Genomic DNA, 17,759 nt, shown 5'->3' on the forward strand with positions numbered 1-17,759 from the left:
TCGAAGGGAGTACCTTCATCTCCACTCACAGATGTAGTTCTCACATCATCCATTGTGGGATCAAGACACCGTTCCACTGTTGGGACCTAGAGTTGGTTACAGCTGGTCGAAAGGAGTACCTTCATATGCACTCTCAGATGCAGTTCTAACATCGTCCATTGTGGGATCAAGACACCATTCCACTGTTGGTACCTGCTGGACTACTGTGTTAGTAGTATGCAGAGCACTCCAAGGTGCTGGGCCTAATGCTGGGCTTTGTCTGCCTGTGTTGCGGTGGCCAGCATGGCTCTCAGGAGCCTTCCCAGCTCACAGACCTCGGCCCAGGAGCTTCCGCCGGCACATGGTCGGCCCTCTTTCACATACGGCGGTGTCGAAAGGTGAACTGTAGGGCATTTGTGCGTCGCAGCGGCCATGACAGTTTCTGGGTACCAGCAGGCTGAGATCATTATTCCCACAGCCACCTTTGCTCACAGCATCAGCCTCGTGTAGGTGTAAGCTGCGCAGACCTGACAGACATGTTCACCATTCTGGAAGAGAACCACACCCAGAGAAACGTGCCTTTTATTCATACCCCTACGCTGGCCTTGCGTACACCGAGCCAGCCCACTACGCTAAAGATTTGGGGGGGAGGGGGCACGTATGCGCTATGTTTTCGTAATCATCCCTACTGACTGTACTATCATGGTTGCGTCCACTGTCCACTTCACTCGATAGACCATCAGTGTATGTTGACATGTACATGTCTGTGCTCTGCATACTCAAGGCTCTCTGACACATCCCCTCAACACTTTGCATTGTATACTTTTATAATCGAGTATCACTTGCCACCTTCGCACACACTTTGCTCCCATCTCTATGTTTGGTTTGTGTACATGGCTAGCCATGGTTCCCACAGTACGTAGTGTCGTTGTGTCTGCTAGGTGTACATGTTGATTGTCATGTTGTATGTGATTATATAAGGTAGCGCATTTATTTACGAGCAGTGGTTTCTCCCATTTACATATCGCTGTCTTAAATAGGATATTGAAGTTTTTCTCACAGGTGAAAAGTGGGACCACAATGGCAGTCATACATTACTATGCAAGAATGTCCAACTGCACGACGCTTCTAAGCTTACAGCCCCCAAATCTTGCGTGCTTTCTTAAAAGCACGCCAACTCCCACAATCAGACCAACATTCACACAGCTTTCTAATGGCAGTTATCTACTTCTTAATAATATGGACTGGTACGCAGTGTGAGCTGGCATGCCGTATGTCCTTACTGTTTCAAACCGGATAACTTCGTCTGGCAATCTCTCTTCCCACCCACACAAAGTAACTCCCAAAGTTCAACTTGGCCTTCAATACCTACTTGGAAAACAGATTTTATTAAACGGAGCAAACTGAAAGCGCTTTTGTTTCAAACAGAAGTGTCCCTCACTTCTCCAAAAGTTATTTATCGACTGCAGGTAGCACGAACTTCAAGTAAAATACACTCCCTTTTAAATACGAACCTTCGATTACACTTTGTGAATTGCTACACAATTTTCAACACATCTGACAATTAAGGTCTGGCACACTTTTTTAACACTGTCTCCTACGGCCTTCTCACAGGCTTTCAAACTGTTTTTAGTCTAATACCAGACTTCATTCATTCCATCATCTCTGGAATAACAGGAACAGTGCCCATAATTCTCGCTCTGTTTGCGGACATCCTACTACTATTTTAGCTTGTTAAAAAGGGCTGCGCTCCCTGTGGTAACAAGCATATCCGACAGAATACGCCTCTATGCGAAGCTACATCAATACCGTGAAAAAATGGAACAACTTTTCGGCTGCCTGCCTCTATCTATTATCGGAGCCAGCTACAACAAGACATTTATTTACACATATACAATCTGCGTGCAACCATCTTTTTATTGCAAAACTTGCCCAATCGACTGTCGAATGGATCTATGCCTTGTCAACATCCCAGGAAACTCTCCTGATATCCAGCAGGTAATGGAGTATCTTGAAAACCATGAACTTGATTGTTCAGGCAGTGGAGCAATGGCGGATGCAACACAAAAAGGTATCCTGGCGGAATGGGATTTCTGCGCAGCTGCGAAAGATCTCCTGCAACGTGCGACCTTTGACAACATTGCAGATTGCCTACCAATTCAAATTGCCGCTCCAACATACAAGGAAATTACTGTCCCTTCGAGGATATGAATTGGATCGCTTCGCTTCTCTCACACGATGGCAACAATCGCCTCTTGGAACATTATGCATCTCAAGCCGCTGAAGAACTTCCGGACTGCAATCTCCAAGACTTGTAAGAAATTCACTTATTCTTGGATTGATTTTTTCCAACTTTTTTGAACTATTTTCATATTATAACTTTCTAAGTATGCTTAGGCATTTGAACTGTGTTTTCATTATTGGCCCTTACGTCTCCACACTAACCAGGGATGGATGATGTATGGCCAATGCAAATACGCTATTTTCTTGCTAAATTAGCCTAAACCCGACATCCATTTTGAAACCATATCTATTCTTTGTACACACGTCTCTCTGCCTGCCTGTTATCCACGAAGCCCTTTCACACAAATTAGCTCATCCTCAGCCTCTGCTCACGAACTGGTGATCAAGATCAAATAACACGTCATTGTTTAGGAACTGTTTGGCAAAGTGTGGTAATCCTATCCTACCTTTATTTTCATTCTACAATTTACAGTCATCCATGTCTAATAGGTATTGTTTAAGTCACATGGAACTGTAACATGTAATGTGGAATTGACTGATGCAGGAGCGTAGGTTTGAATACAGCAGAAGCGGTTGGAGTTTGCCTCAGCTGGATGCCTTAGCTCTTGCACCAGTGGTCCAATTTATGGCACTTAATTAACGACACATTTTATATATCTTGCAGACTCCATTGCTTAATCCCACACAGCCACGTTCCTAAACACACCGGATTTCACCATTTATCTTCTGTGGCATTGCAACCTTCTGCATTATATTCTTCACGATTATTTCTTTATTCCTGCTTGCTAAAACACTCCATTCAAGTCTTCAGACCGGTAGGGGTGAGTAGTTTGCTTCCCACTCCCGCTATAGTCTAAACCCATACTAACACCACTTGCACAGCTATGCTACAGCAGCCAGAATGCTACAGCGCCCAGAGCACATCAGTTTACAGCAATCAGCTCACGGTTTCATCCCCGAGTGTACTGGCACCTCACCTCAGCACCATCTCACTCTGGGCAAAACAGCACTTTCACACCACAAGGGGTGAATACTTTGCTTCACACTCCCTGTATAGCACACCCTAGCCACCCCACAGAGCTCACAGCGCTATAGTCTAAACCTATACTAACACCACTTGCACAGCTATGCTGCAGCAGCCAGTATGCTACAGCGCCCAGAGCACATCAGTTTACAGCAATCGGCTCACGGTTTCATCCCCGAGTGTACCGGCACCTCACCTCAGCACCATCTCACTCTGGGCAAAGCAGCACTTTCACACCACTAGGGGTGAATACTTTGCTTCACACTCCCTCTATAGCACAACCTAACCACCCCACAGAGTTCACAGCACTATAGTCTAAACCCATACTAACACCACTTGCACAGCTATGCTACAATGGCCAGTATGCTAGAGCGCCCAGAGCACATCAGTTTACAGCAATCAGCTCACGGTTTAATCTCCGAGTGTACTGGCACCTCACCTCAGCACCATCTCACTCTGGGTAAAACAGCACTTTCACACCCCTAGGGGTGAATACTTCACTTCACACTCCCTGTGTAGCACACCCTAACCACCCCATAGAGCTCACAGCGCTATAGTCTAAACCCATACTAACACCACTTGCACAGCTATGCTACAGCGGCCAGTATGCTACAGCACCAGGAGCACATCAGTTTACAGCAATCAGCTCATGGTTTCATCCCGAGTGTACCGGCACCTTACCTCAGCACTATCTCACTCAGGGCAAAATAGCACTTTCACATAGGTAGGGGTGAATACATCACTTTACACTCCATGTGTAGCACACCCTAACCACCCCACAGACTTGACAGCGCTCATACCCTCCTCTTTCCTAATCGTTTTGCCCTTTTTTCCCCTTACTCGCTTCAACGGCATCACAAAATGGCTGCCAACACTTCCTAGTTTCAACCGCTCGCATCGCTCGCAGCCAAAAAGTAGCAAGCTCGTGCTCGTAACCCCTCAGAAGGCAGAATTCCCAAATATCGATATCTGTAAATTTCAATATTTCTCCAAAACTATTGAACGGATTAACACCAAATAAACAAAAGTGTGCTTTCTAGACCAAGACCCTTCTCCCTGCCAAATTTGGGGTAATTCCGTTCACCCGTTCGACCTGTAGCCTTGTCTAAAGTTTCCTATGGAAATTAACATGGAGAAAACATGTTTTGGGACCCCCCTTTTTTCTCGGCCCCCCTTGACGAATGACCTCCAAACTTTCAACATAGGAGCTGATATTAACAAAGAATTAGTTTGGAAAATGTCATGAAGATTCATCAAATGAAGCCAAAGTTATAAGCAAAACAAAAAATGCTCTTCCTATGGAAACTTGGTCCTAACTATAACTACCTACTGGCGACTGCCAGTAGGTTATATATATATATATATATATATAAAGTAATCGTGCCTAAAAGACTTTGGGACTCGTGTTGTCTTGTGTTCACCGAAAGGAAGTACAAATACAGCCTGCTTTCCGTTGATATACATATATATATAACTACCTACTGGCGACTGCCAGTAGGTTATATATATATATATATATATATATATATATATATATATATATATATATATATATATATATATATATATATATATATATATATATCAACGGAAAGCAGGCTGTATTTGTACTTCCTTTCGGTGAACACAAGACAACACGAGTCCCAAAGTCTTTTAGGCACGATTACTTTATTCCTCGAGCTGCAAAATCTGACGCGTTTCGGGCAAGTGCCCGTGCTCACAGATTGCTGGTTTTCGACCATGTTTTTCTTTTTTTTGTTTATATATACAAACTTTGTGCAAAGATCACACATGATACTAGACATAAACAACACACTATTAGCCACTTTTTTTGTGTACATTTCCAAAGGGTAAGTCTTACTTCTAACTAGTCAAAAATCATATGTCCTGTGATGTACATTTCTGTTTGCGTTATTTCAGAGAAACAAAAATATATATATATATATATACAGACTTTGCAGCTCCTCCAGCTTGCACTGAACACTGGTGGTTCATGTACAATGTACAAACATCATCACCCGCTCTTAAATATCCAAACTTCCTCCCAACCCCCTTAAGAAGAGAGCATGGCCTCAAAGACTGAAGGAATAGATCTTGTTTAATAAGCTGAGCCCTTCATCACCCGATGACACAGAGAGACACGTTTCGGCTGCACAGCAGCCTTTTTCAATCTATAAAGCACCATGTTGGTTGCATCTTTACACTCAATGTATCATGTAGCATTTAAAATATACTACATCATACCCAATGCCAGTGATACTTTGTGCTCAGATTATCATAGACATAAAAAATACATGTATACTTAAGCAGTATTAACTAGTGTAAAAATTCAGAACTAATAAAAAAAGAAATACAAATCCTGTAAAGATTCACATATGCATTATCATTGAAAATTACACCAGACTTTAAGTTACATAGTGTATTCTATTCAGACCATAATGGTCACATTGAACAGTGCCCAACATAATTGTTGGGCACAACCTGCCAGGTAAATTCAGTCCATTTAAATTTGTCCATGAAAAAATTATATAATACTTTATCAACTGCAGCGGTTTAAATCATGCTATGTGAAACAAGTTATTTCATGCCAAGCATGCCTCTTTCAATCGCTGGTCACTCGGCCCGTTACAATAGTTATAATGTATATGCTAGCTCTCTGGTAACTAATACACTTTTCAATGTGTTTCAAATTCAATGTTCCTATCAACGCTCATGCATATTATCAAGTCACTAGGAGTCTAATCAAAATCCTACTGCAACACTAAACAATAACAATCTTTTCACCTGCCAAACAAATCATTACACCAACTTTGGCAGAAAGCTAGATCTTAGTCCAGAAAAAGTGCTTTTTGTAATTTGTCGTAAATCTGTTGAGTAGTTTTAGAGTTATTTAAGAAAAAGGATTTATGTATATCTAGAGAAGCGGAGACTCTTCGGATCTGACAGATTTCAAAGTGAGATCCGATTGACTGCCACATCATCAAGCAAGCAGTGGTGGCAGCCATTTAGGACCCGGCCCTTTTGGCCGTGTGCAGCAACGTTTGATTAATGTATGGTAATTAAAAAAATACTTGGCGTAAAAAAAACATTAGAAATTCTATCGAAAAAATAGGTTACTGGGAAGTTCTAGTTAGAAAATAGTATTAAAAAGCCTTAGAAATTCACAAAAAAAACAAAGGCTATAGGAACGTTATAGTTAAGTTCAGATTTTACGGACATAAAACCATAGAAATTCCGCAGTTATAGTTATCGGCAGAAACTAGAATTCATGCCCTAAGGTAAGTTTAACTCACTCCCTTGCACTGCTAATTACCCCCCATGTTACATCAGTCATGACATCTTCCATGACATCATTGATAATATCTCTGCATCATTTGCAGTAACATTATTGATGAGGAAACTGTGCATGGTGGGGGTGCAAGTTGTTTTATACAAAATATTAGAAAACCTAAACTACTAAAATTTTAAAATATACTTTATATGAAAATAAGCAAACACTATAACCTATAAAAATCAATATTTTAAAAATACACATTATTAAAAAAAATACACTTCCCTTCTTGCAAGCCTGAACAAACACAAACACCCAAAAGAATAACAGAATAATGAATGAAATGAAAATAATTATTTAATTTAAAAACTGTTGAATACTCAAGAGATTTTCATTTTATTAATATTAAAACGTATCCATAAATACATCAATTTATCAAATGAAACAAATAATTTAAATAATTATTATTAATTTTGAAAAATAGAAAATGATTTTTTAAAGAGATTTAAATGTTAAAAATATTTTAAAAAGCAATAAATGTAATAACTTCGCACCCTATTCCACTACAATCCTAACAACTCACTACCAAAATATTAATTAGTAATAAAAGTATAAGAATTAAAATAGATTTTATAATTTAACTATGGAACTGTAATAAACAAAATAACAATCAATTAATGTAATCATTAAATACATTAATACTCAATTAACTTTTTAATTTACAGTAAAATTCAAATAACATATCAATTAAATTAATTAGAAAGTAATTAATTTCCCACCCCGTTCCTCTAAGAACAACCCACTACTAAAATATAAATTATTTACATACATTTTAAAATAAACATCCAAATTAAAAGTAACCAATTAAATTTAAATACATTAAATAATTACAAGTATTCCATAATTCGTAATCAATTAAAAAATAAAAATTAAATTAAATATTAATTAATTTAATTAACTTCCCACCCTATTTACCTACAAATTTGGAAGCCCACTACTACATTACAAATTACGAAATAAATGCAATGTTTGCACAGGGAAGGAGATGAGTCATGCTGGCTACTTGCATTGCTGCTTAAAAGGGAGCATCCCCCATTGATTTTGTCTCTGAGACAAAGAGACAAAACTGTGGCTGGGGTACAGGCAGGCATCAATTCCCTGCTGCAGGGACACTTGTCAGCGGTTTATAATGAAGTAGCAAGAAACCCGCTAGTGGACACTGGGGCCTTCTTGGACAGACTCGGGCTTCCCTGACTTACAGTGGTGCAAGGGAAGGAGCTGAAGGAGGAGCTCCAGGTGGAGTAATGAAAGGAGGCAGTTTGGGACATGCAGCTTTTCCGGGTGCTCGGCCGAGATGTCCATGTAGTGGAGTACTATCGGGCATTTTCCGACTTGTTGGTTCCCCTCCTTTTGGAGACTTTCCGAGAGGTGCAGCGACTGGGAGTGCTACCGCAGTCCATGAGGGAAGTCTAGATTGTCATGATCCCTAATCCAGAGAGAGAACTGACGGACCCTGGCTCCTATATGGTACTGTCTATGCTGAGAGTTGACACCAAAGTGCTGTTGAAGCTTCTTGCGATTAGATTGAGCAGGGATGTACCCCACCTCATATGCAAGGACCAGTGTGGTTTTATGCCTGGGAGAGATACACACGTGAATCTAAGAAGGCTGTCCAAAGTGCTACACTCAGTTTCTGATACGGCCTTGGAAGCTGTATTGGTAGCGCTGGATATTGAAAAAGCATTTTACACGCTGAACTGGGAATATCAGTGGTAGGTGTGGAGAAGGTTGGGCATGGGGCCGAATTTGTTGTCCTGAGTACAACTACTTTATACCCAGCCTGATGCACAAGTCTGAACAGGGAATGTGATCTCTGATTGCCTGTCCATGGAGAGGTGCATGAGACAGGGATGTTCCCATTTGCAGCTTCTTTTTCTGTTAGCGGGGATGCCCTTAGCAATTAAGGTGCGATGGGATATGGTGGAGTGATACCTCATGTTATCTTGCTGTATGCGGATAATGCCCTGTTCTATATCACACACCTGGAAATGTTGGTGAGTCTATTGCTGATATATAGAATATGGCTGACTTTGGCAGGGCTTAGGGACTATATGAAAATAAGCATAAAACAGTGCTTCGCCTGCTTGAGGGTCTGGAATAAGCCTGGGTGGAGGTCACAGAGTTTTATTCTGTGGAGCTCTGCGAAGTACCAGACTTAGCTGTGCTCCGCAAAGTTCCGCCAGTGGCGGATTCTGTTAAGTCATGCTGCTCGCACTTATTTTTTGTGGCAGGAGTTTGTCCCGTGCTTTAAAATCAGCACAAATGGCACTAGGCGTCCTGTCAGAGGACGCTGCTGCTTTCTGCTGGCTCGAATAGACATTCTATTCAAAAGGCAACTTCCTCAATGCGAATGGCAGATTTCCTCAACGCAAGTGGTCGCGACCTGCCATGACTGCTCACGATGAGAAAACCGGGAGGAGGTCTGTAAACGTGATTCTTTTCTCGCAAGTGCTCTCCAACTTACCAATGGTGAGCCTCTCAAGAGAAACCCTCCCCCTCTGCCTCACTTCGCAGAGTGTTTCGGGACTCCGCACTAAGTGAGAAAAACTCAGCAAACTCTGCAGGTGGAGCAGAATTCTTCGCCCACCCCTAGTCTGGAGAGCTGAGCCCCTGCCGATCTGTCTGCAACAGAGCTCCAATAGGAGCAACATCATTTCCAGTATCTGGGGATCCTAATGCTGCACTCCTCAGATGACCATTACTATCTGAATATGGGTAGGGTGGCTGAAAACCTGGAGACATACATCCGGTTTTGGAATCAACTGGCACTCACTGTGATTGCAAGGGTGGCTCTGAGCAAAATGGTATTGCTACCTAGATGACTATATATCTTTCAGAAATTCTTCTGTAGAATCTCTTGGTGTCCTTAGTGTGGTCTGGCAAACAAAGTAGAGTGAAACTAGAGATATTGAAGTTAGAATCTGAACTTGGGGGACTGGGCCTACCGGACCTGCAAATGTATTATAGCCGGAACACTGCAATATGCAGTGCAGATGTGCGTAGAAGGAGTGAATAAAGAGAAAAAAAAAATATTGGCTGGGTGGATGCACAGGGCTGACCTCCTAAAGTACTTAATGCAAGTCACTGGGTTCCAGAGGGACAGTCCATTTATTGTTTGGTAGGTTTTAAAGGTGTTGGAGCTGGCGGTCACTTGTGTACTGTGCAAAACACCTTATGACAGGTTGCCTCCCCTTCAGTGGCTACAGTCATTCTGGCACACACAATAATACCTAATGGATTTGACACAGTGAATTAAAGGTGGCCGCACCATGGCTGAAAACTTTATTTAAACTGCACTTTTATAACTATTGGGAAGGCGCAGGACTTGTTACAGCCCAGTCATTTTTTACAGTATGCCAAGCTATCCCACATGTGCCCAGGTCAAGGAAGTGGCCTGTAACAAGTGGTTCAAGCCTACACAATTCTTTTATTTACAATGTGCCTATTTAACGCCACAACAGTTACACAGAATCAGTGCGTCATGGCCAGGAGATTACACCAGATGCTGGACAATTTTGGTGATGTTACTACATATGACATGGGAATGCCATAGACTGCAGGAGTACTGGAAGGGGGTGCTGCGGATAATGAGGGAGTTACACACATACAGCTGAACTTCTTGGTGAAGCATTGCCAACTGGGAGAGCTACCGACCCCCAAAAGAGAGAATAAAATGAGACACAAATTTGCCCTTTTAGTACTGATATCAGCTAAGCAGTGTTTGGCCATACACTGGGTGCAGCCCATGCTGCCAAACATCCATAAATGGCTGGGTGTCACATGAGAATGGGGGGTGGTGGAGGAACAATGCTTGCGATTAGTTAGTACTGATGAACATGCAGACCAAGACCTAGAACTCTAGAAAGAAATGCTGGAAAGACTCGAAAACATGGAACTGCTGGAGGAAGGTTCACCGCCTGTCTCCCCAGACACTGATTCAAGCAATCCCATGCAGTACCACAATCTGGCAGGCTCCCAGCTGAATGCAGGGAGGTGCGTTTACATGGGAACGAGTAGGGGACACGGACAAACTAACCTATAGTGGCTCCTAACATGCGGTCACTCCCACTCTGAGTGGCGGTGATTATTACTGCTTGTCCGCAATTACTGCTTAGTTTTCAAAGTTTTTGTATGTTTCATTTTCAGCACTTGTTGTACATTGTATAGGTCAAAGGAGGTGCTATTGAATTCTTGATGCAAATGAGCTGCAGACAGTAAGTGGCTGGCAGAACAGTGAACATAGAGAGTGCATCAGATTCCTTGGTTTAAAGAAGTTCGGATTCCTCTCCCACAATTGATGTGCTTCTTTTTTTTTTTGTAAAACCTTTTTTATTGCAGAACAGTATAATAGGCAACGTACCTTCAAAATTTTCCTGCACCGCCATTACCAGTATCATATCTCATGTGGCCATTTTAGGCAGTCATACACAGCTTGTGAGCCCACATCCCAGAGGCCGGGCAGCGTCGTCAAGGATAACATTATACTGTACAAGAGTTCAAGCTGTACTTTTGCCGCGAACATAGTAGGGTGTCTGCGTTCCGCTTTGAAGTTTCTGCCTCCCTTTTCCCCCACCCCAACACTTCCTCTCCCCAATCCCTATCCCCCTGCCCCCTCCCTCCCCACCCTCCAGTGCCCACGCCTACGACTGCGACTGCTCCCGGCCTTAATGTTTAGTCTGGGGTACATTTCAGCAGTAAATAATCATCTACTGTGTTTGTGTGGTTGGAATGCTCCGGGGGGCAGCCTCCGGCTCTGAGGGCTCCTCATCCTCCTCCATCTCGCTGCTGCGCAGTGCCTGCACCAACCCCTCCCACGCTGTGGCCGCCGCTAGTGCCCTATCGTCTGCCCTACGAGTCGCTAGCTGGTATCTAAGCGTGCTTTCACTCGCCGCCCATTTCTGTAGTTCCTTAACCCACCTCCCATGTGTGGGGCCCACCTTCGATTTCCAGAGTCTCGTCACCTCTCTCTTTGCTAAGAGGAGGCCCATGTCAATAAATTTACATGTGTTCTTGTTCTTGGGTGTATAAGGAAACCAGTGCAGGACACAAACCGCCTTAGTGTATTGCAAGTCCCTGTCTGTCACCGCAGCCAGTGTTTCGCCCACTTCCCTCCAGTATTCGCGCAGGCGAGGGCAGTCCCATAACATATGTCCTAGCTCCGCTCCCACCACTCCGCATCTAGGGCATGCCGCATCTGCCACCCCGAAATACTTCCCAAGTTTACCCGGAGTGAGGTATGCCCTGTGGAGGACATAAAAATGTATCAGCTGGAAGCGTGCGTTCCTGGCTCAATTGATGTGCTTCTTATGTTGATATTGGATGTATCTATGCTTTGCTGAGCCATATCGTTGTATGTATCCTGAAAAAAATCTCAATACATTTAAAAAAAAAAAAAAAAAACGTTTAATATTACAAACTACATTTAAAAAATGAATACCAATAATGCTAACAGTAGCAACACCTAAAATTAATATACTTACGAATATGCATCATAATATTAAACAAACAATATTTTTTTATTACTATATTAAAGTAAGTAATATTAAATACAACTTTTTTTACAATAATGTTATATACCCCAAAAACATTATTCTTACCTTCAATATTCTGTTGCATGATATTTTTGCAGCTATGGTATTTTTGACTCAATATGTAAGTCATGTGATATTTTTTCCTCTGATACTTTGTCTAAAGACCAGGCCATATAGACCATATACAGAGGGAACAATAATAGGGCAACCCATAACAAATAGGCAAACATTAATAAAAATAAAGGCTGGTGATCATCCTTAAAAAGTGTTTAGACAAGCCTTTATCACTGCATCTTTTTTTACAGGTGAGTGAATTCATGTGCAGGAACAACCATTGAATTATCATGAGGTGTCTGACACTTTCCCGCACTAGCATAGTCTTACCAATTGTTTAATTCAGAGACATTGATCTCTCACAATCCATGACAATGAAGAAGGCCAGAGATCGAGAGTCAACTTGTTTGGAAATATAAGCATATTGATGCAACCTATGATTTCTGACAAATTTGAAAGTGCCAGATTGTATTATTGATTGATAGATGACCTCACATGTTGTCTAGTGGATACAGCCCTAACTTTAAAATCTGGAGATATTTGTCTTAAATATGTCTTAGGCACTTAACCTAAGAATTGTGTCATTTTGGCTAACTCACTTCCTCTCCCTATGCATGAACTTCAGGCTGCAAATGTGCTTCTAAGACTCTCTTATTTGTATTATTCCTTGACTTTTACATCCTAGTTTCCTGTTAAGATCCTGTGGCGAAGCGCAGCTTACTGACCCATCCTCCTTCACCCCGTCCGATCAGATGCCGCCTTACCTTTCGCCCTGTCCCCTCCTTTATATTCAGACTCCCGCTGCGGAGGCCCGCTGTCCCTTTAAATCTTCGCTTTCCCCGGCCTCTGCCTCCGATCATGTGACCTGGTCAGGTGACCTGTTCCCCTTCAAGACGGAAGAGATGCAGGGACTGGCGTTCTCGCCTTGGACTCGCCTGCCGGCATCAGAGGATCCAGAGCCTGAAGTCAGGACCTTCCTTGTGGCGCCAGGATTGGGAGGACTGCGAAGCATATGCTGAGCCGGAATCTGAAGTCCAGCGGACAAAAGGACCGTCGGTCGAGGAACCAGAAAAGAGGGAGCCGGACCCACTCCGGCAAAACGCTGAAGCCCGCCACGGCCCAGGAGGGTCATGGCTTCAAAAGGTACGGGCCAGCTGGGGGCCGTGTGCAACAAGGGGAAGATGGAAGGAAAGGAAGCGCCTCCTGCTAAACCAGTATAGGTTGGGGTCGTAGCAGCAGCTAAATCTCAAGGCGCCTAAACATTCTTAGAGAGGAAGAAGCGCGTTACTGGTGTCGGACGGGTGCTCATTTCCTCACTCCCTTTCCCCGGTGTTATTGGTCCACAAACAACGTTCCCCTTACAAGGTCTTTCTTTTCTCTTCTTTTTTTTTTTGTTTGTTGCTTCTGGAATGGATCACGGAGTGGTGGAAGCTACCGGATGGAATCCCTCCCACATTTGATATGAAGCCATAGAGCCTCCCACCTACATCAAACTCTCTGGTGAAAAGAAAGTGAGGACTGTGTTCAGGGACCTCGGCTGCTATATGATTTATGACCTGTGCCTGGGGAATTTAACAAAGAAAATAAAACCCTTGTTTTTTTGCCAATCAACTCCCTGTCTCCTTGGCTTCTTCTCCACTGCGCTACAGATCCCCTCATGTGCCAAAGTCAAACTCAAAGGAGAGGACCATCAGCACATGATTTCAAGCTGTCTAAAAAACATACACTAATTTTGTAATCTGGTCTGAGCCTCACCTCACATGGGCCCTTATTATGAGCGGCCATTTATTCCCATTATGGCAGGTAACTGTAATTGCCAGCAACATCCGAGTTATGAGACCCACTGGAAACCTACTAAAAGCAGCCGAAATATGCAGGTGAAAGTCCCGACCAAAAAGGAATTAACAGGCGTGTCAGACTCAGAATTACCAATTGACCAGTAATCCCTCATTTATTCGTAGCCTCTTAAGACCAAACCCATTATGGGATTGAATTTCCCTGTTATTGTTAACTCCATAGCTTGGGAGATAATTACCTATTTCTTGGGTAACTCATAACAAGGGCCTTGGTGTTTGAAGTACATGTGCTCATGTCCAATGTGCTCCTTTTGCATTTAGAATATTTGTTCTCTGAAGTGCACCAATGCTTTTTGAAATACCTAAAATACATCAAATTAAAAATGTAAGTAAAGGCAAATGTTGTCTATCTGGTTACATTTTTGGGACATAGACACTCTGGAAGTATGCAGACAAAATAATATTTATTGAAACAGTCACAAGTGAGAAAATCCATCCACCTTAAAGCTGCCACCCTCCACTTGGTTTCAGTGGGGTAGTCAATTCAAAGCTTGTGTGTTTTTAAATAAAACATGATATAGCTTTTCTTGAGTGGATCCGTTTCAAAAATCCCCTACCGCCATAAAAGAACTTTCATGCAGAAAAAGAAAATGCTGAAGCTCCTAGTTATTTTAAATTTTGCCACATCCCAATAGATTAATATAGATATTGCTGCTATAAAAAAAAAGATATCTGCGCTTCCACAAAGTAGATCAGAAGCAGAAATAAGAATGAGATCATTAAAGGATGCCACAACACCTATCAAAAACTGTGAAAAATACATCTAAGATCAAAGCTAATTCGACTGATACAGAGGGTAGAAGCAGTAAAGGGATCTCATTATCTCTGCAGTGCTAGTAAATAGATATTCACATGGGAGGGGTTTCATAAGAATAACTGCAAGGGTTTGTTAATTATCACAAAACTTTTCATTCTGATCCCTGTGTAATTTGGTCCTGCATTTGTAATCAGTGCATACGTTGTTTTCACATTGATTATTATTGTGCCAGATATTTTCTGATGAACAAAAAACCCCACTATTACAGCAAATCTTTTTTCTAGCTACCCATATTGATATGATTAAAAGATTTTTCATTGTTAATGGCAAACAAAACTTAAGCTACATTCCGGAAGTCTGACAATGGAACCTATTTGTGCATGAATATAATCAGCTAGCATTAAACTCAGCTTGGTTACTGTGGATCAATTCAGGTAGCACTGTATAGCCTAGTGTTGAGTGTCCTACCATAGACCTTTAAATCCAGGTTTAATGAAGGGACAGGTCTTTCAAAATTCACAATCAAAAAGTCTGTTATTTGTCTTAAGGATGACACTCATTAAAGTATCTCAATATATGACTTGGGGACCTCTTCCACAGTTTTTAATGTATTAACCAGCTTGACTAAATGGGGGACTCTTACAAACTCCTGGGGGCAACTGTGCTCACCACCTGTTTCCTGCCGCTGTGTTTGGTTCGCCCTCCCGCCGCCGTTCATCCACCATACGGCCCAGTGAGGAGGCAGGGACCACACCACCCAGACTCCCTAGCGGCTCCTCCCACAACTGCCACCAGCCATCCTCCTTCACCCCGTCCGATCAGATGCCGCCTTACCTATCGCCCTGTACCCTCCTTTATATTCAGACTCCCGCTGCGGAGGCCCGCTGTCCCTTTAAATCTTCGCTTTCCCCGGCCTCTGCCTTCGATCATTTGACCTGGTCAGGTGACCTGTTCCCCTTCAAGACGGAAGAGATGCAGGGACTGACGTTCTCACCTTGGACTCGCCTGCCGGCATCGGAGGATCCAGAGCCTGAAGTCAGGACCTTCCTTGTGGCGCCAGGATTGGGAGGACTGCGAAGCCCTGCTGAGCCGGAATCTGAAGTCCAGCGGACAAAAGGACTGTCGGTCGAGGAACCAGAAAAGAGGGAGCCGAACCCACTCCGGCAAAACGTGGAAGCCCGCCACGGCCCAGGAGGGTCATGGCTTCAAAAGGTACGGGCCAGCTGGGGGCCATGTGCGACAAGGGGAAGATGGGAGGAAAGGAAGCGCCGCCCGCTAAACCAGTATAGGTTGGGGTCGTAGCAGCAGCTAAATCTCAAGGCGCCTAAACATTCTTAGAGAGGAAGAAGCGCGTCACTGGTGTCAGACGGGTGCTCATTTCCTCACTCCCTTTCCCCGGTGTTATTGGTCCACAAACAACGTTCCCCTTACAAGGTCTTTTTCTTCTCTTGTTTTTTTTTTTGTTTGTTGCTTCTGGAATGGATCACGGAGTGGTGGAAGCTACCGGATGGAATCCCTCCCACATTTGATATGAAGCCATAGAGCCTGCCACCTACATCAAACTCTCTGGTGAAAAGAGAGTGAGGACTGTGTTCAGGGACCTCGGCCTGCTATATGATTTATGACCTGTGCCTGGGGAATTTAACAAAGAAAATAAAACCCTTGTTTTTTTGCCAATCAACTCCCTGTCTCCTTGGCTTCTTCTCCACTGCGCTATAGATCCCCTCATGTGCCAAAGTCAAAGTCAAAGGAGAGGACCATCAGCACATGATTTCAAGCTGTCTAAAAACATACACTAATTTTGTAATCTGGTCTGAGCCTCACCTCACATAGGCCCTTATTATGAGTGGCCATTTATTCCCATTAGGGCAGGTAACTGTAATTGCCAGCAACATCCGAATTATGAGACCCACTGGAAACCTACTAAAAGCAGCCGAAATATACAGGTGAAAGTCCCGACCAAAAAGGAATTAACAGGCGTGTCAGACTCAGAATTACCAATTGACCAGTAATCCCTCATTTATTCGTAGCCTCTTCAAACCAAACCCATTATGGGATTGAATTTCCCTGTTATTGTTAACTCCATAGCTTGGGACATAATTACCTATTTCTTGGGTAACTCATAACGAGGGCCTTGGTGTTTGATGTACATGTGCTCATGTCCAATGTGCTCCTTTTGCATTTAGAATATTTGTTCTCTGAAGTGCACCAATGCTTTTTGAAATACCTAAAATACATCAAATTAAAAATGTAAGTAAAGGCAAATGTTGTCTATCTGGTTACATTTGTGGGACATAGACACCCTGGAAGTATGCAGACAAAATAATATTTATTGAAACAGTCACAACTGAGAAAATCCATCCACCTTAAAGCTGCCACCCTCCACTTGGTTTCAGTGAGTTAGTCAATTCAAAGCTTGTGTGTTTTTAAATAAAATATGATATAGCTTTTCTTGAGTGGATCCGTTTCAAAAATCCCCTACCGCCATAAAAGAACTTTCATGCAGAAAAAGAAAATGCTGAAGCTCCTAGTTATTTTAAATTTTGCCACATCCCAGTAGATTAATATAGATATTGCTGCTATAAAAAAAAGATATCTGCGCTTCCACAAAGTAGATCAGAAGCAGAAATAAGAATGAGATCATTAAAGGATGCCACAACACCTATCAAAAACTGTGAAAAATACATCTAAGATCAAAGCTAATTCGACTGATACAGAGGGTAGAAGCAGTAAAGGGATCTCATTATCTCTGCAGTGCTAGTAAATAGATATTCACATGGGAGGGGTTTCATAAGAATAACTGCAAGGGTTTGTTAATTATCACAAAACTTTTCATTCTGATCCCTGTGTAATTTGGTCCTGCATTTGTAATCAGTGCATACGTTGTTTTCACATTGATTATTATTGTGCCAGATATTTTCTGATGAACAAAAAACCCCACTATTACAGCAAATCTTTTTTCTAGCTACCCATATTGATATGA

At 42.6% G+C, this 17,759-nt stretch overlaps 1 protein-coding gene across 2 annotated transcripts in view; it reads right to left on the bottom strand.

Moving 5' to 3' along the window:
- SYNDIG1 (synapse differentiation inducing 1) overlaps window positions 1–17,759 on the bottom strand; it is a 660,915-nt gene that overhangs the window by 100,348 nt on the left and 542,808 nt on the right. The gene's annotated exons all lie outside the window — the stretch shown is intronic.

This window comes from Triturus cristatus, chromosome 6, assembly GCF_964204655.1.
Source record: "Triturus cristatus chromosome 6, aTriCri1.1, whole genome shotgun sequence".
Lineage (NCBI taxonomy): Eukaryota > Metazoa > Chordata > Amphibia > Caudata > Salamandridae > Triturus > Triturus cristatus.